Below are 17,089 nucleotides of genomic sequence, written 5' to 3'. Positions count from 1 at the left end.
TGAGTTTTAGCTGTATCCTAATTTCAGAATACTTCCTATCTGGAGCAGTAGGTAATCCTACAGACCTCTTGGCAACATTTCCATCCTGAGGAGTGAATAATCTTCCCAAGAACAATTCTCTATAGGCCAAGGTATAGTTTATAAAGACAGAGAGCAGCTTCTTTGGCATTTTGAAAAGCATGAAACCATTCTTTTCTTTTTCGAGGCAGAGTTTCACTCTTGTCCAGGCTGGAGTGCAATGGCTCGATCTTGGCTCACTGCAACCTCTGCCTCCCAATTCAAGCAATTCTCCTGCCTCGACCTCCCAAGTAGGTAGGATTACAGGTATGCACCACCACGCCTGGCTAATTTTGTATTTTTAGTAGAGACAGGGTTTCTCCATGTTGGTCAGGCTGGTCTCGAACTTCCGACAACATCAGGTAATCTGTCCACCCCGGCCTCCCAAAGTGCTGGCATTACAGGCGTGAGCAACTGCACCTGGCCACGTGAAACCATTCTTAACTTTTAGCAGAGGGTTCTTTGGCAACTATATGTATCTTCATTGCCTCTTCTTGGTCATAGATAAAATTTAAATGTTTTCTATCATCTGATCCTATAAGGAAAAGTAAAATCATTGGAATAGTGTTTTCAAGAGCAAAGACGCAAAGAAAATGACTTCATTGTTCTTCATTTCTATAGGCTAGGCATACAGATAAATATTCAAAATATTCAAAAGATGAAGAAATAAAAACAAAAACAGACCTTGTCCCTGGTCTCATGGAGTTCAGAGTGCAAAACACCAATATATAAACAACTATCAACAATGCAATGCGTGTAGTTCTGAGTCCTAGGAACCTCAGTGAAAGAAATTGAATGAATTCCACTGAGGGTGGGAGGGGATAAGACTGCCCTCTGTGGGACAAAGGTGAATATGAAGATGTTTGGAAAAGCTACAGAGAAATGTAGTAGATTTAAACTGATTCATGATGGTATATGTGGTATAATATAAAACATATTTGGTTTTGTCCTAGGTTCCTATTATAGCACTTTTAAAACCTTTAGAATTTCCTGAGTGATAGCAGTGTCTTTTGTTATTCAAAACAAGACACTTTCATAACTTCTGAGTCTATGCTAACTAATGTGGTTACCTACAGTGGGACCACTAGATAGTCCAGTCACCAGAAATGGGGTCAGTCGCCAGAAAGACCAATTGATCAGAGGATTAGAGGCCTGGAATGTTCAGCCCCACCTACCAACCTTTTGATAGAAAAATAAACTAGTAATCATCAATATGTCAGTCAAGGGAGATTGGTTACTTCTATTTTATTACTACAAATGATGAAATGCAATTTATGATTAAAAAGAATGAGTTAGGTGTGCTGAGAAGGAAAGGGTTTCAAAATATATTGTGAATATTATTAAGTTACAGAAAAAGACAAAGTTAAGTAACAAAAGGGTATACTATGATTCCTTTTACAAGCTAAAAAAATTATATATCTATGTATCTATTCCCTTCTGGAAGTAAGTTAAGACACTTTTAAGAGTGAGTATCATTGGAGGTGAGAGTATCTATCTTATTGTACTTTTAACTTTTTTGAGACAGGGTCTTGCTCTGTTACTGAGTGCAATTGTGTGGTCACAGCTCACTGCAGCCTCAACCTCGCAGACTCAAGCAATCCTCCTAACTCAAACCTCCTGAGTAGGGATCACAGGCACGAGCCACTAACTCAGCCAATTTTTTTTTTTGGTAGGGACAGGGATCTCACTATGTTGCACAGGCTGGTCTAAAACTCCTGGGCTCAAGCATCCCTCTTGCCTCAGCCTCCCAAAATGCTAGGATTATAGGTGTGAGCCACCACACCTGGTTTTGTTTTTGTTTTTATTTTTTTTGAGACAGAGCCTCTCTCACCAGGCTGGAGTGCAGTGGCGCTATCTCAGCTCACTGCAACCTCTGCTTCCTGGGTTCAAGAGATTCTCCTGACTGAGCCTCACAAATAGATGTGACTAGAGGTGTATGCCACCACACCCGGCTGATTTTTTGGTTTTTGGTGTTTTTTTTTTTTTTTTTTTTCCCGAGACAGAGTCTTGCTCTGTCACCAGGCTGGAGTGCAGTGTCGTGATCTTGGCTCACTGCAACCTCTGCCTCCCGGTTCAAGCGATTCTTGTGCCTCAGCCTCCTAAGTAGCTGGGATTACAGGTGCCCACCGCCACACCTGTCAAATTTTTTTTTTTTTTTTTTTTGAGACGGAGTCTCGCTCTGTCGCCCAAGCTGGAGTACAATGGTGCAATCTCAGCTCACTGCAACCTCTGCCTCCTGGGTCCAAGTGATTCTCCTGCCTTAGCCTCTTGAGTAGTTGGGATTACAGGCATGCGCCACCACACCTGGTTAATTTTTGTATTTTTAGTAGAGACAGGGTTTCACCATGTTGCCAAGGCTGGTCTTGAACTCCTGACCTCAAGTGATCCACCCGCCTCAGTCTCCGATAGTCCTGGGATTTTTTGTATTTTTAGTAGAGACGGTGTTTCACTATGTAGGCCAGGCTGCTCTTGAACTCCTTGCCTCAAGTGATCCACCTCCCTTGGCCTCCCAAAGTGCTAAGATTACAGGTGTGAGCCACTGCCTCCAGCCACCTGGTCTTTTTATAGGTTAATATTAATGAAAATTGTATCGACAGTAAAAACAAAGGTCATATATTGTTTCTTTATGTTTAAAAACCTTTTATGGCTGGAGGTGGTGGCTCATGACTGAAATCCCAGCATTTTCAGAGGCCGAGGAGGGCGGATCACTTGAGGTCAGGAGTTTGAGACCACTCTGGCCAACATGGCAAAACCCTATCTCTATTAAAAATACAAAAAAAAAAAAAAATTGTTGGGCATAGTAGCTGGTAATCCCAGCTACTAGGGAGGCTGAGGCAGGAGAATTGCTTGAACCTAGGGGGCGGAGGTTGCAATGAGCACCACTGCACTCCAGCCTGGGCGACAAGAGTGAAACTCCATCTCAAAAAAAAATGTATTAAATAACATTTCATTTTTGATGTTACATATTTTTAAGTGTAATGTAGGTAAGTTATACAATGAGATTTGATTTATCCTTACCTTCACATTTTAAGAAGTAACCTATTTGGTAGAGTCTTCTATTGGTACTTCAAAAATTCTCTTTTAGGACGGGCACAGTGGCTCACACCTGTGATCCCAACACTTCGCAGGGCTGAGGCAGGCAGATCACCTGAGGTCAGGAGTTCAAGACCAGCCTGGCCAACATAGGGAAACCCCGTCTCTACTGAAAATACAAAAATTAGCTAGGCGTGGTGGTGCGCGCCTGTAATCCAGCTACTCTGCAGGCTGAGGCAGGAGAATCACTTGAACCCAGGAGGCAGAGGTTGCAGTGAGCTGAAGTCTCACCACTGCACTCTAGCCTGGGTGACAGAGCAAGACAGTCTCGAAAAAAAAAAAAAAAAAGCCCTTTTAATCATTTCCCAGTATGCTCTCTAATCAACAAAGTTCTCACTTAAGAAGAATAGAAATTTTGTATTATCACAACAATATAAAACATCACCTTAATTTTTTTTTTTTTTTTTTTTTTTCAGACGGAGTCTCACTCTGTCACCCAGGCTGGAGTGCAGTGGCATGATCTTGACTCACTGCAATCTCTGCCTCCCAGGTTCAAGCAATTCTGCTGCCTCAACCTCCACAGTAGCTGGGATTATAGGCATGTGCCACCACACCCAGCTAATTTTTGTATTTTTAGTAGAGATGGGGTTTCACCATATTGGCCAGGCTGGTCTTGAACTCCTCACCTCAAGTGATCCGCCTGCCCCAGCCTCCCAAAGTGCTGAGATTACAGGCATGAACCCCCATGCCTGGCCACCATTTTTTTCTTCATCACGATATTAGTTATACAACTCTATAGATGCATTTGTCAAAACTCACAGTACTGTACGTTAAAATGATGAATATCATTCTATGTAAGTAATACCCAATAAACCTGACTTAGCACAAAAAGTGACACATATAAAATTGATCAAGATACATTTTACAGTCTGTGAAATATAATTCCCTTTAGCACTCACTTGATTTTTATATCAAGTGATTATGCACCAATTCTATGTTGCTGTGCTTTAAAAGAGTGTGTCACAGTGTATTAGTTTATTTTCACACTGCTGATAAAGACATATCAGAGACTGGGTCATTTATATAGGAAAAAGTGTTTAATGGACTTATAGTTTCATGTGGCTGGGGAGGCCTCACAATCATGGTGGAAGGCAAGGAGGAACAAGTCACATCTTATATGGATGGCAGCAGGCAAAGAGAGAGAACTAGTGCAGGGGAATACCGCTTTATAAAACCATCACATCTTGTGAGACTTATCCACTATCACAAGAACAGCATGGGAAAGACTTGCCCCCTTGATTCAATTATCTCCCACCAGGACCCTCCCACGACTTGTGGATCTCAAGATGAGAACACAAGATATCAAGATGAGATTTGGGTGGGTACACAGCCAAACCATATCACACCGCATCCTTAATAAAATAATAATTTTTTGAGTTCTCTTCAATTTTTTTATGAATATATACCAAACTATGTGTATGTCTGATTCTGAATTCTATTATACCTGTATGTATTCAGAAGAAACTACGTTTATCAAAACTAAAGTCTCGCCAGGCACAGTGGCTCTCACCTGTAATCCCAGATTATAGGATTACCTGACCCGAGGGCGGATGACCTGAGGTCAGGTGTTTGAGACCAGCCTAGCCAACATGGTGAAACCCCGTCTCTACTAAAAATACAAAAAATTAGCCAGGCGTGGTGGTGGGTACCTGTAATACCAGCTACTCGCTACTCAGGAGGCTGAGGCAGGAGAATTGCTTGAACCTAGGAGGCAGAGGTTGCAGTGAGTCAAGATCATGCCATTGCACTCCAGCCTGGGCAACAGAGTAAGACTCTGTCTCAAAAAATAAAAATAAATAAATAAAATAAAGCCTGGAAGCACTGTCATGATCAAATAACACAGATAGGAAGTGTTCTGGAACTGACCCCTAGACAGGCTAACATTCATCTCATTGTTTCTTTTGCAATGCTGACTTTTTCCAAATCAGATTAAAGTAATTGATCACCACATAGTTTGCTCAGGCATCAGGCTCAAATGCTGTAATCTACCATTGAGTAACAGGTGGCAAGTACTGAATAGTGTACATTGGGACTCCAAGATGTGCCAGCAAATTTCTTTTAAAGATCATTACATGTTTTGATTTAGGCAATGTTCTTTAAAAGTTAGAGTCCATATCGGTCACACCTAGGTACACCTGGGTGTGGTTTTTTTTTTTCAGTTGTTTCAGAGGACTGTTCCTGTTAGTGCTTGAGCTAGGGAAGCATTAGACAGATCCCTGTTGCTCATTTGATATAAAGAGAATCACTCTTTATACAGCCCTCAATTACAAGAAACACTTCTTTTAGGAAAATCGTCCCTTCAGCCAAGTCCATGAGTAGGACTGAGATGAGTTTTGGAGAAGAACCCATATGAACCAAAGAGGACATCTAAAATCCCAAGGTCCCATTTTAAGAAGCACAGAAAAAGATAGAATAGACTTTTAAGGAGCCAGAGGTAGAGAAAAAGATTTCTTGCCATGGTTTCGAAATTCTAAAAACAAAGTGTTTTCATGCAATCGTGTTAAAATAATTGCTTGAATTGGATCGAATCATCTTGGAATATTCATAATTATTTTACAATAATCTAAAACTGGCAAAAAAAAAAAAGGAGACTTGGGTTCTACATGACACATGACATGTCACTTAACACCACTGGACTTCTGTTTTCTCATCTGTAAATGGGAATAATTCAGGCCTCAATCTCTTCTCCTCAACTGTAAAATCCATAGAGCCCGAAAGATTAATAGTGTTCTGTAACTTATTTGACTGCAAAAAAAGCCTAACCAAATTGACATGAGGCTGTTTGTAATCTTCATCACATTATTGTGAATATTCATAGATCTCCTTGCAGAAATGTCTATCTGATAAAAAGATATTGTCGGCCGGGCGCGGTGGCTCAAGTCTTCAATCCCAGCACTTTGGGAGGCCGAGGCGGGTGAATCATGAGGTCAGGAGTTCAAGACCAGCCTGGCCAAGATGGTGAAACCCTGTCTCTACTAATCATACAAAAATTAGCCAGGCACGGTGGCAAGTGCCTATAATCCCAGCTACTCAGGAAGCTGAGGCAGAGAATTGCTTGAACCCGGGAGGTGGAGGTTGCAGTGAGCCAAGATCACGCCACTGCACTCCATCCTGGGCAACAGCGCGAAACTCTGTCTAAACAAAAAAAAAAAAAGATATTGTTCCAGACCCTGCAGTGAGTGTCTCATTACATACGTAACTGTCATTATACCACCTATCTAAACTTTAAAGAGTTCTGAAATCTAAAAATATCAAGCCCTAAGTGTTTCAAATAAAGGACCTCAGACCTGCAATACTTGTATTTATTTCAAAGACATTAGAAAGGCCAGTTAAGATAACAGATAAGAAAATACCTGGCAGGATAAAGAGGGAGCTGCAGGGAGCCATGGAGAGCCATAGAGATCCAAGTGTCTAGAACTACTTGGGTGGGGAGGCTCTCTCTTACACTGGAAGCAGTTTTCAGCTTCTACCTGTCCTATAGCTCCTTCTTTCCCACACCTATGCTCTTTCTCCCTCTCCTTAAAGATCTCTTTAAGAGCTCCTGATACCAAAGACTGGCAGAGACATAACAAAAAAAGAGAATTTTAGACCAATATCCCTGATGAACATCGATGCAAAAATCCTCAATAAAATACTGGCAAACTGAATCCAGCAGCACATCAAAAAGCTTATCCACTGTGATCAAGTGGGCTTCATCCCTGGGATGCAAGGCTGGTTCAACATATAATAAACGTAAGCCAGCATATAAACAGAACCAAAGACAAAGACCACATGATTTTCTCAAGAGATGCAGAAAAGGCCTTTGACAAAATTCAACAGCCCTTCATGCTAAAAACTCTCAATAAACTCAGTATTGATGGATGGAACTCAGTATTTAAGCTATAAATAGCTCAAATTAATAAGAGCTATTTATGACAAACCCACAGCCAATATCATACTGAATGGGCAAAAACTGGAAACATTCCCTTTGAAAACTGGCACAAGACAGGGATGCCCTCTCTCACCACTCCTATCCAACATAGTGTTGGAAGTTCTGGCTAGGGCAATCAGGCAAGAGAAAGAAATCAAAGGTATTCAGTTAGGAAAAGAAGAAGTCAAATTGTCCCTGTTTGCAGATGACATGATTATATATTTAGAAACCCCATCGTCTCAGCCCAAAATCTCCTTAAGCTGAGAAGCAACTTCAGCAAAGTCTCAGGACACAAAATCAATGTGCAAAAATCACAAGCATTCTTATACACCAGTAACAGACAAACAGAAAGCCAAATCATGAATGAACTCCCATTCACAATAGCTTCAAAGAGAATAAAATACCTAGGAATCCAACTTACAAGGGATGTAAAGGACCTCTTCAAGGAGAACTACAAACTACTGCTCAGTAAAATAAAAGAGGACACAAACAAATGGAAGAACATACCATGCTCATGGATAGGAAGAATCAATATTGTGAAAATGGCCATACTGCTCAAGGTAATTTATAGATTCAATGCCATCCCCATTAAGCTACCAATGACTTTCTTCACAGAATTGGAAAAACCTGCTTTAAAGTTCATATGGAACCAAAAAAGATCCCGCATTGCCAAGACAATTCTAAGCCCAAACAACAAAGCTGGAGGCATCATGCTACCTGACTTCAAACTATACTACAAGGCTACATTAACCAAAACAGCATGGTACTGGTACCAAAACAGAGATATAGACCAATGGAACAGAACAGAGCCCTCAGAAATAATAGCACACATCTACGTCATCTGATCTTTGACAAACCTGACAAAAACAAGAAATGGGGAAAGGATTCCCTATTTAATAAATGGTGCTGGGAAAATTGGCTAGCCATAAGTAGAAAGTTGAAACTGGATTCTTTCCTTACTCCTTATATGAAAATTAATTCAAGATGGATTAGAGACTTAAATGTTAGACCTAAAACTATAAAAACCCTAGAAGAAAACCTAGGTAATACCATTCAGGACATAGGCATGGGCAAGGATTTCATGTGTAAAACACCAAAAGCAATGGCAACAAAAGCCAAAATAGACAAATGGGATCTCATTAAACTAAAGAGCTTCTGCACAGCAAAAGAAACTACCATCAGAGTGAACAGGCAACCTACAGAATGGGAGAAAATTTTTGCAATCTACTCATCTGACAAAGGGCTAATATCCAGAACCTACAAAGAACTCAAACAAATTTACAAGAAAAAAGCAAACAACCCCATCAAAAAGTGGGCAAAGGATATGAACAGACACTTCTCAAAAGAAGACATTCATACAGCCAACAGACACATGAAAAAATGCTCATCATCACTGGCCATCAGAGAAACGCAAATCAAAACCACAATGAGATACCATCTCACACCAGTTAGAATGGCAATCATTAAAAAATCAGGAAACAACAGGTGCTGGAGAGGATATGCAGAAATAGGAACACTTTTACACTGTTGGTGAGACTGTAAACTAGTTCAACCATTGTGGAAAACAGTGTGGCAATTCCTCAAGGATCTAGAACTAGAAATACCATTTGACCCAGCCATCCCATTACTGGGTATATACCTAAAGGATTATAAATCATGCTACTATAAAGACACATGCACATGTATGTTTATTGCAGCACTAACCACAATAGCAAAGATTTGGAATCAATCCAAATGTGCATCAGTGACAGACTGGATTAAGAAAATGTGGCACATATACACCATGGAATACTATGCAGCCATAAGAAAGGATGAGTTCATGTCCTTTGTAGGGACGTGGATGCAGCTGGAAACCATCATTCTCAGCAAACTATCGCAAGAACAGAAAACCAAACATCGCATGTTCTCACTCATAGGTGGGAATTGAACAATGAGATCACTTGGACACAGGAAGGGGAACATCACACAACGGGGCCTATTGTGGGGAGAGGACAGGGGGAGGGATAGCATTAGGTGATATACCTAATGTAAATGACGAGTTAATGGGCACAGCACACCAACATGGCACATGTATACATATGTAACAAACTTGCACATTGTGCACACGTACCCTAGAACTTAAAGTATAATAATAACAATAATAAAAAAGAACAGCTCCCTATGATGGGGGCCAGTCTGGATGTCCTTGTTCTGTAGCTTTGCTAAACTCCAGCTCATAAAGAATTGGCAACAGAGTAGAAGACAATTAAATCAAGTGGGAACTTAAGCCCTGGGATGATTCCAGATGCTCTCCAGGAGTCGTGGAGCCTTCTACAATCTTCACTGCTTGAAGCTAAGTAAGGACACAGGTACAATCTGTGGTTTGTGCCTGCATGTGAAACAGGGCACATACTTCCTCCCTCTCCCTCTCTTTCTCACTGTTTCTCTCTCTCTCTCTCTCTCTCTCTCTCTCTCTCACACACACACACACACACACACACACACACACACAAGCAACACAAGCCCTGGTCTGTTCAAATAAATTATGGCCTTTTCTTATACCAACAGATTCATTTGGCAGTAACAACAAGTTCATTACGTGTTGGTGTGCACGCTGACCCACATTATACTCCACATAAATATAATGAATGTAGCTTGAGGTTAACTAGGACTCAGAAGTGGTAAGTTTTCCTTTCACTTGTTTTTCATAGTTGAGGTCTATCGAGACATCCTGCACAACTGAAAGTTGAGAATGGGAAGGGAATGATGAAAAAGATATTTTCATACGAAGTTATAAGCACCAGCATTTTGTCTTTCCTTAAAAGTAATCAGAAAAACACTGAGACTTTTGAAATGTTTCCATTTGAGAACTGAGAGTGTATCCCTTGCAAATGGGATACATTGGTATTATCATTCACCAATGGACTCACTAGCTATATCTCTTATTTATTTATTTATTTATTTATTTATTTATTTATTTATTTTGCGACAGAGTTTTGCTCGTATTGCCCGGGCTGGAGTGCAATGGCGCAATCTCGGCTCACCACAACCTCCTCCTCCCGGATTCAATAGATTCTCCTGCCTGAGCCTGCCGAGTAGCTGGGATTACAGGCGCCCACCACCACGCCTGGCTAATTTTTTGTATTTTTAGTAGAGATGGAGTTTCTCCATGTTGGTCAGGCTGGTCTCAAACTCCTGGCCTCAGGTGATCTGCCAGCCTCGGCCTCCCAAAGTGCTGGGATTACAGGCATGAGCCATGGCACCCAGCCTATATCTCCCTGTTAAACACCAATTCACAATAGTGCTTATAGGCTGACACCGTGGCTCACGCTTGTAATTCCAGTACTTTGGAAGGCCAAAGAAGGCAGATTACCTGAGGTCAGGTGTTCAAGACCAGCCAACTTGGTGAAAGCCCATCTCTACTAAAAGTGCAGGCACTTTTGTGGCAGGCACCTGTAATCCCAGCTACTTGGGAGGCTACAAGGAGAATTGCTTGAACCTGGGACGGGGAGGTTCCAGGGAGCTGAGATGGCGCCACTGCACACCAGCCTGGGTGACAGAATGAGACTCCCTCTGAAAAAAAAGAAAAAGAAAAGGAACACAATGAAGCATCCATAACTAGGTACATCCATAAATCATATGCATTTTCTAGGGCTTATTGGTCCCAATGTATCCATCCATCATGAATAATTTTTAACCCCTCCCTCTAAAAACACTTCCTGAAACTACATTGGTACAATCTTCCTGAAAAGCAATTTGGCAACATGTATTAGCAATCTCAAAAAAGATATTGCAGCCTGGGCAAAATAGCAAGACTCTGCCTCTACAAAAATTAACAGGGCATGGTGGCATGCACCTGTAGTCCCAGCCACTCAGGAGGCAGACACAGGAAGACTGCTTAAGCTGAGGAATTGGTTTCAGTAAACTATGATTGCAGCATTGCACTCCAGCCTGGGTGACAGAGCAAGACCCTATCTCAAAAAAAAAAAAAAAAGCTTGTCCTTCAACACAGTAATTTCATGCTAAGACTGCCATCTAAGATGAGCCACAGATACAGATATATTTATACACAAAGGAATTTTTGCCAATGTTAAGTGTAAAGGTGAAAAATTAAAAACCAGCTAAAATCATAGCAATTTAAAAACTGATAAAATAGGCTGCGCGCAGTGGTTCACGCCTGTAATCCCAGCACTTTGGGAAACCGTAGCAGGAGGATCACCTGAGGTAAGGAGTTCGAAACAAGTCTGACCAACATGGTGAAACCTCATCTCTACTAAAAATACAAAAATTAGCCGGGTATGGTGGTGGGCACTTGTAGTCCCAGCTACTTGGAAGGCTGAGACAGGAGAATTGCTTGAACCTGGGAGGTGGAGTTTGCAGGGAGCCGACATCACGCTACTGCACTCCAGCCTTGGCAACAGAGTGAGACTCCATCTCAAATAAATAAATAAATATATAAATAATAAAAATAAAACTGATAAATAGTTGCCTACGAATATGATGGAATATAATGCATTCATTAGAAAGACATTCTAAATTTTAATGAAAAAATCCTCATGGTAGCAATTATGATATCTATATACAAACTTTTTTTTCCTTTTCTTTTCTTTTTTCTTTTTTTTTTTTTGAGATAGAGTCTCTTTCTGTTGCTCAGGTTAGAATGCAGTGGTGCAATCTCTTCTCACTGCAACCTCCGCCTCCCAGGTTCAAGCAATTCTCCTGCCTCAGCCTCCCGAATAGCTGGGATTACAAGTATGCACAACCATGCCTGGCTAATTTTTGTATTTTTAGTAGACACAGGATTTCACCACGTTGACCAGGCTGGTCTCAAACTCCTGACCTCAGATGATCCTCCCGTCTCAGCCTCCCAAAGTGTTGGAATTACAGGCATGAGCCACCGTGCCTAGCTATATACAAACTTGATATAGAATATAATCCCAATCATGACTATCAACCAATAATGATCAACAACAAAAATATTTAAAAGTTAAGAACACAGTGATGGAAAGGAAATAGACTAAAATGCTAACAGTTGTTATTGGTGGGTAGTAAAATCACAGGGGTTTTTTTTTTGTTTTTGTTTGTTTTTTGAGACAGCATCTTGCTCTGTCACCCAGGCTGGAGTGCAGTGGCATGATCATAGTTCACTGCAGCCTCAACCTCCCAGGCTCAAGTGATCCTCCCAACTCACCTTCTTGAGTAGCTGGGACTATAGGTGGGTGCCACCAGGTCCTGCTAATTTTGTATTTTTTTTTTTTTTTTTTTGTAGAGATGGGGTTTCACCATGTTGCCCAGGCTGGTCTCCAACTCCTGGGCTCAAACAGTCCTCTTTCCTTAGCCTTCCAGAGTGCTGGGATTATAGGCATGAGCCACAGATTTTTACGTTTTATTTTTTAAGATTTTATTTGGCTTTCACAAATTTCTAAACGAATACATTATTTGTATATTGAGAAAAAACATAAACATTGTTTTAATTATTTTAAGACAAAATACAATGCTAGTGACAAATGTTCCAACATTCAAAGGAATGTTTCAAAGTTAAATGCCACCGTCTTTTTCTTTCTTTCTTTCTTTCTTTCTTTTTGAGACGGAGTTTTGCTCTTTTTACCCAGGCTGGAATGCAATGGCGCGATCTCAGCTCACCGCAACCTCCGACTCCTGGGTTCAAGTGATTCTCATGCCTCAGCCTCCCAAGTAGCTGGGATTACAGGCATGTGCCACCATGCCCAGCTAATTTTTGAATTAAATGCCACTTTCTAAAAGTCAAACACATTAATAGTCACTAAAACTAAACAGTGTAATTGCAGTGTAAGGGTACTCATAACCTGTTAGGAGGGACCACTATTTGAGGCCAAGTCCAACACTGAATGAGTTAAACTAGACTCTCCCTGGAGGTCTGTTGAGTATGCTATAGAGATCCAAAATAAGAAGAATGTTAAATTGTTAGAGTAAATATACTCAATGGCATCTTTTCTGGAGAAGGGAGACAAAAAGAATATTTTAACAAAGAGAAAGAAAACTGCAAGAGTGTCAGAAAGTCTTATGTCCAGGAAACAAAACCCAGTTGGTAGAGTAGCCCATTGCTTAGCAACCTAACGATGGTTTCATAAAGGTGGCATATAAGTCCATAGGTCATTGGCATCAGCAAACACAAATTTGAATTGGAGATTTTCTGCCAATTATTATAACCAATCTTCAAAGATCTTCCAAATAATCCTTTAGAATAAAAGCATCTAAGATTACTGCCAGGTTGGAAGCTAAAGTTTTTGTCTTTGTTTTAGATTCTGTTAGACCAGGGTTTCCCAACTTTGCTTGTTTATAAGTAACATCTGAGGTACTTGTGAAATACATGGATTTCTCTGAATATTATGATTTAGAAGGTCTGGGATGGGGCCAGGGAATTCATCATTTCAAGGGCCCTAGGTAATTCTTATAACCAGCAAATTTGAGAAACATTATTTTAAACTGTCATTTCCTTCCTAGCACTTCTTGCTAGTTGTAATTACGTTTTGTCCTTACCTGTTTAATAATTTGTTTAATGTCTATCCCTACCATCAGACAGTAAGTTCCATGAAAACAGTGATGGTGTGTCTATTTAAGGACCAATATGCACATATCTTGATATAGATATGCACAAACTTGATATAGAGTATATAATACTGCCATTTAATAAGAAATATTTACTTGGTAGCTGACCCCAGTTCCTGGCACACAGCTCCTAAAACTCTTGTAATTTCCTGAGCAATAAGAGCGCTGAGTGCATCTTTTGTTCTAATATTTGGTCTTTGACCTCAGTCCCTGACACAAGGCTACCAATCCCTTGAAATTTCCTGGGTGATGATAGGAGCATCTTTTGTTCTAGTAACATGACTGGATGCACACTCCCGAATGGGGATGGTTACCAATAAGTCCAGGCCATAATTAGAGGCTTGAAACTTTCTTTCTTTCCTTTTTTTTTTTTTTTTGAGATGGAGTCTCAGTCTGTCACTCAGGCTGGAGTACAGTGGCGCGACCTCAGCTCACTGCAACCTCCACCTCCTGGGTTCAAACGATTCTCCTGCCTCAACTTCCTGAGTAGATGGGATTACAGGTGCCCACCATCATGCCTGGCTAATTTTTGTACTTTCATTAGAGATGAGGGTTCACCATGTTGGCCAGGCTGGTCTCCAACTCCTGACTTCTGACCTCAGGTGATCCTCCTGCCTTGACCTCCCAAAGTGCTGGGATTACAGGCACAAACTACCTCACCTGGTGAGGCTTGACACTTTCAGCCACAGTTCTCATACTCCAGAGAGGGGAGAGGGACTGGAAATGGACTTAATAATCCAGAATTCTTATAGAATCCAGAATTCTATAAAAATTCAAAAAGTATGGGCTTCAGAGAGTTTCAGGGTTAGCGAACGCATCAATGCGTCAGGAGGGTGGTATGCACCAACTCCACAGGGACAGAACCCTGCCAGACCTCCCCCATGTGTCTCTTGATCTAGTGGTTCATCTGTGTCCTTTATCATATCCTTTATTGATATAATAAGCTGGTCAATATAAGTGTTTTCCTGAGTTCTGTGAGCCACTCTAGCAAATTAATCCATCTGAGGAGAGGATTGTGAGAACCTCCAACCAAGTGGGAGAGAAGTTGTAAGTAACCAGAAACCTACAGCTTGGGATTGCTGGCTCAAGTGGGGGACAGTCTTCTTGTGGGACTGAGCCCTGAACCTGTGAGCCCTTAACCAGTGCAGACTCCAGTTAGTGTCAGAATTGAATTGAATTGTAGAACACCCAGCTATTGTCCACTAGAGAATTGCTTGGTGTGTGGAAAAAACCCCCCACGCATTTGGTGCACAAAGTGTTCAGTATATGAGAGTAGAAGGAAAAAAGTTTTTTTTTAATAGAATCAATTGTAACTACCTGTACATGATCAACTGAAGGTAATACATTAAAAAAGTTAACAATAGATGATTGAAAGGAAATAGACTAAGATGCTAACATTAATATACTTCCTGAATGAATCAATCTATGAATCAAAATTTCTTTTGTTATATATCATAAGAGCCCAACTTAAGTCTGGATCATCCTCAGGATTGTAGGAAAAGCTCTTCCCTTGAAAAGCACAATGTGAATCCAGACTACCTTGTACTCAAGCATAGAACTCATGTTGTCTTAAGGGCAGTGTCACACAAAACTGGAAGACTGTTGCAAAACAGGACATGCTGACTGCCAAGTGCATTAAGACATCAAATTCATAGAGAAAAAAATATATATCTTCTATATCTACTTTACTATCTCTACTTAGGCAAGCATATAAAGCTTAACTTTCTGGTTCCTTTGAGGCCAGTCCTCAGGGAAGTAATTGCCAAGCAGGTCAGGGGCCAGTGTAACTAAATAGGTTCCAGTTTCTCCTAATACTTAGGTTCACCCAAAACTGTAAGAATAAAGAATGTAGGCTGGGCACAGTGGCTCATGCCTGTAATCCCAGGACTTTGGGAGGCCGAGGCGGGGGGATCACCTGAGGTCAGGAGTTCCAGACGGGCCTAACCAATATGATGAAACTCCGTCTCTACTAAAAATACAAAAATTAGCCAGGTGTGGTGGCATGCTCCTATAATCCCAGCTACTTGGGAGGCTGAGATAGGAGAATGTCTTGAACCCAAGAGGCAAAGGTTGCAGTGAGCCAAGATCACCATTGCACTCCAGCATGGGCAACAAGAGTAAAACTCCATCTCAAAAAAAAAAAAAAAAAAGAATGTTATAGACATCTGGGGCCTGCAACACCCTCAAAAACCTTTCTCTAGTTTTTAAACAATTAAATTAGAGATGGCTACTGAATATTAGCTAGTTGAAATATGGCATTTGCGTAGGTACATAGTTACTGTAGATCAACAGTAAACTTCTACATACATAGGCACTGAATAGGGGTTTATAAAATGCTCACTGAATCAGTTTGTCAGGACAAAACTAATTCTGGAAAGTGAAATACATGGAGTCATCTTCCTGTTCTCCGGCTATAGCCTGTCAGCTCCACTACCTCCACTGTCCATGGGGACTCCAACTCTGCCCTTACTTTTGGCCATAATATCTACAGAGGCCTGTTACTACTGTGACCTGGGCTTCAGATAACTGGGGTCTTGTTACTCCCCCATTCTTGACTCCTGGCTAAGCCTTTTCCAGCCATCCACATGCAAACCCTAGTTGAAAAGACTTAATCAGGGATCAGCAAATGACAGCCCGTGGGCCAAAACTGACCAGCTGCCTGTTTTTATAAAGTTTTATTGGAACACAGCCATGCTCTGTTCACTTACGTATTATTTAAGGCTGACTTTGGTGTTACAATGGTGGAGTTGAATAGTTGTGACAGAGATCATCTAACCTATAAAGCCTAAAATATCTACTATGTGGCCCTTCTGAGAAAGACTTTATCTACCTCTGACATAGATGCATAGGGCCAGATAATAACAATTATTGGGACCAGGTGCAGTGGCTCACGCCTGTAATCCCAGCACTTTGGGAGGCCAAGGCAGGCGGATCACTTGAGGTCAGGAGTTCGAGACCAGCCTGGCCAACAGGGTGAAACCCCGTCTGTACCCAAAATACAAAATTAGCCAGGCGTGGTGCCACATGACTGTAATCCCAGCTACTTGGGAGGTTGAGGCAAGAGAATTACTTAAACCTGGGAGGTGGAGGTTGCAGTGAGCCGAGATTGGGCCACTGCACTCCAGCCTGGACAACAGAGCGGAGTGCAGTGACACAATCATAGCTCACTGCAGCCTTGAACTCCTAGGCTCAAGCGAGTCTCCCGCCTTAGCCTCCCAAGTGGTTAGCACTACTGGCACATGCCACCACACCTGGCTAATTTTTAAATATGTTTTTGTAGAGACAGGGTCTTGTTATATTGCCTGGCTGGTCTTCAACTCCTGTCCTCAAGCAACCCTCCCACCTCGCCTCCCAAACTGCTGGGATTACAGGAATAAACCAACACACCCCGACCTGTAATAAAATTCTTATGTGGCATTTACCATATGCCAGGCAGTATGCTAACGTCTTTGCATATGTTAA

This window comes from Macaca fascicularis, chromosome 2, assembly GCF_037993035.2.
Source record: "Macaca fascicularis isolate 582-1 chromosome 2, T2T-MFA8v1.1".
NCBI lineage: Eukaryota > Metazoa > Chordata > Mammalia > Primates > Cercopithecidae > Macaca > Macaca fascicularis.
The sequence above is the reverse complement of the archived record's forward strand: the minus strand, read 5'-3'. Positions refer to the sequence as shown.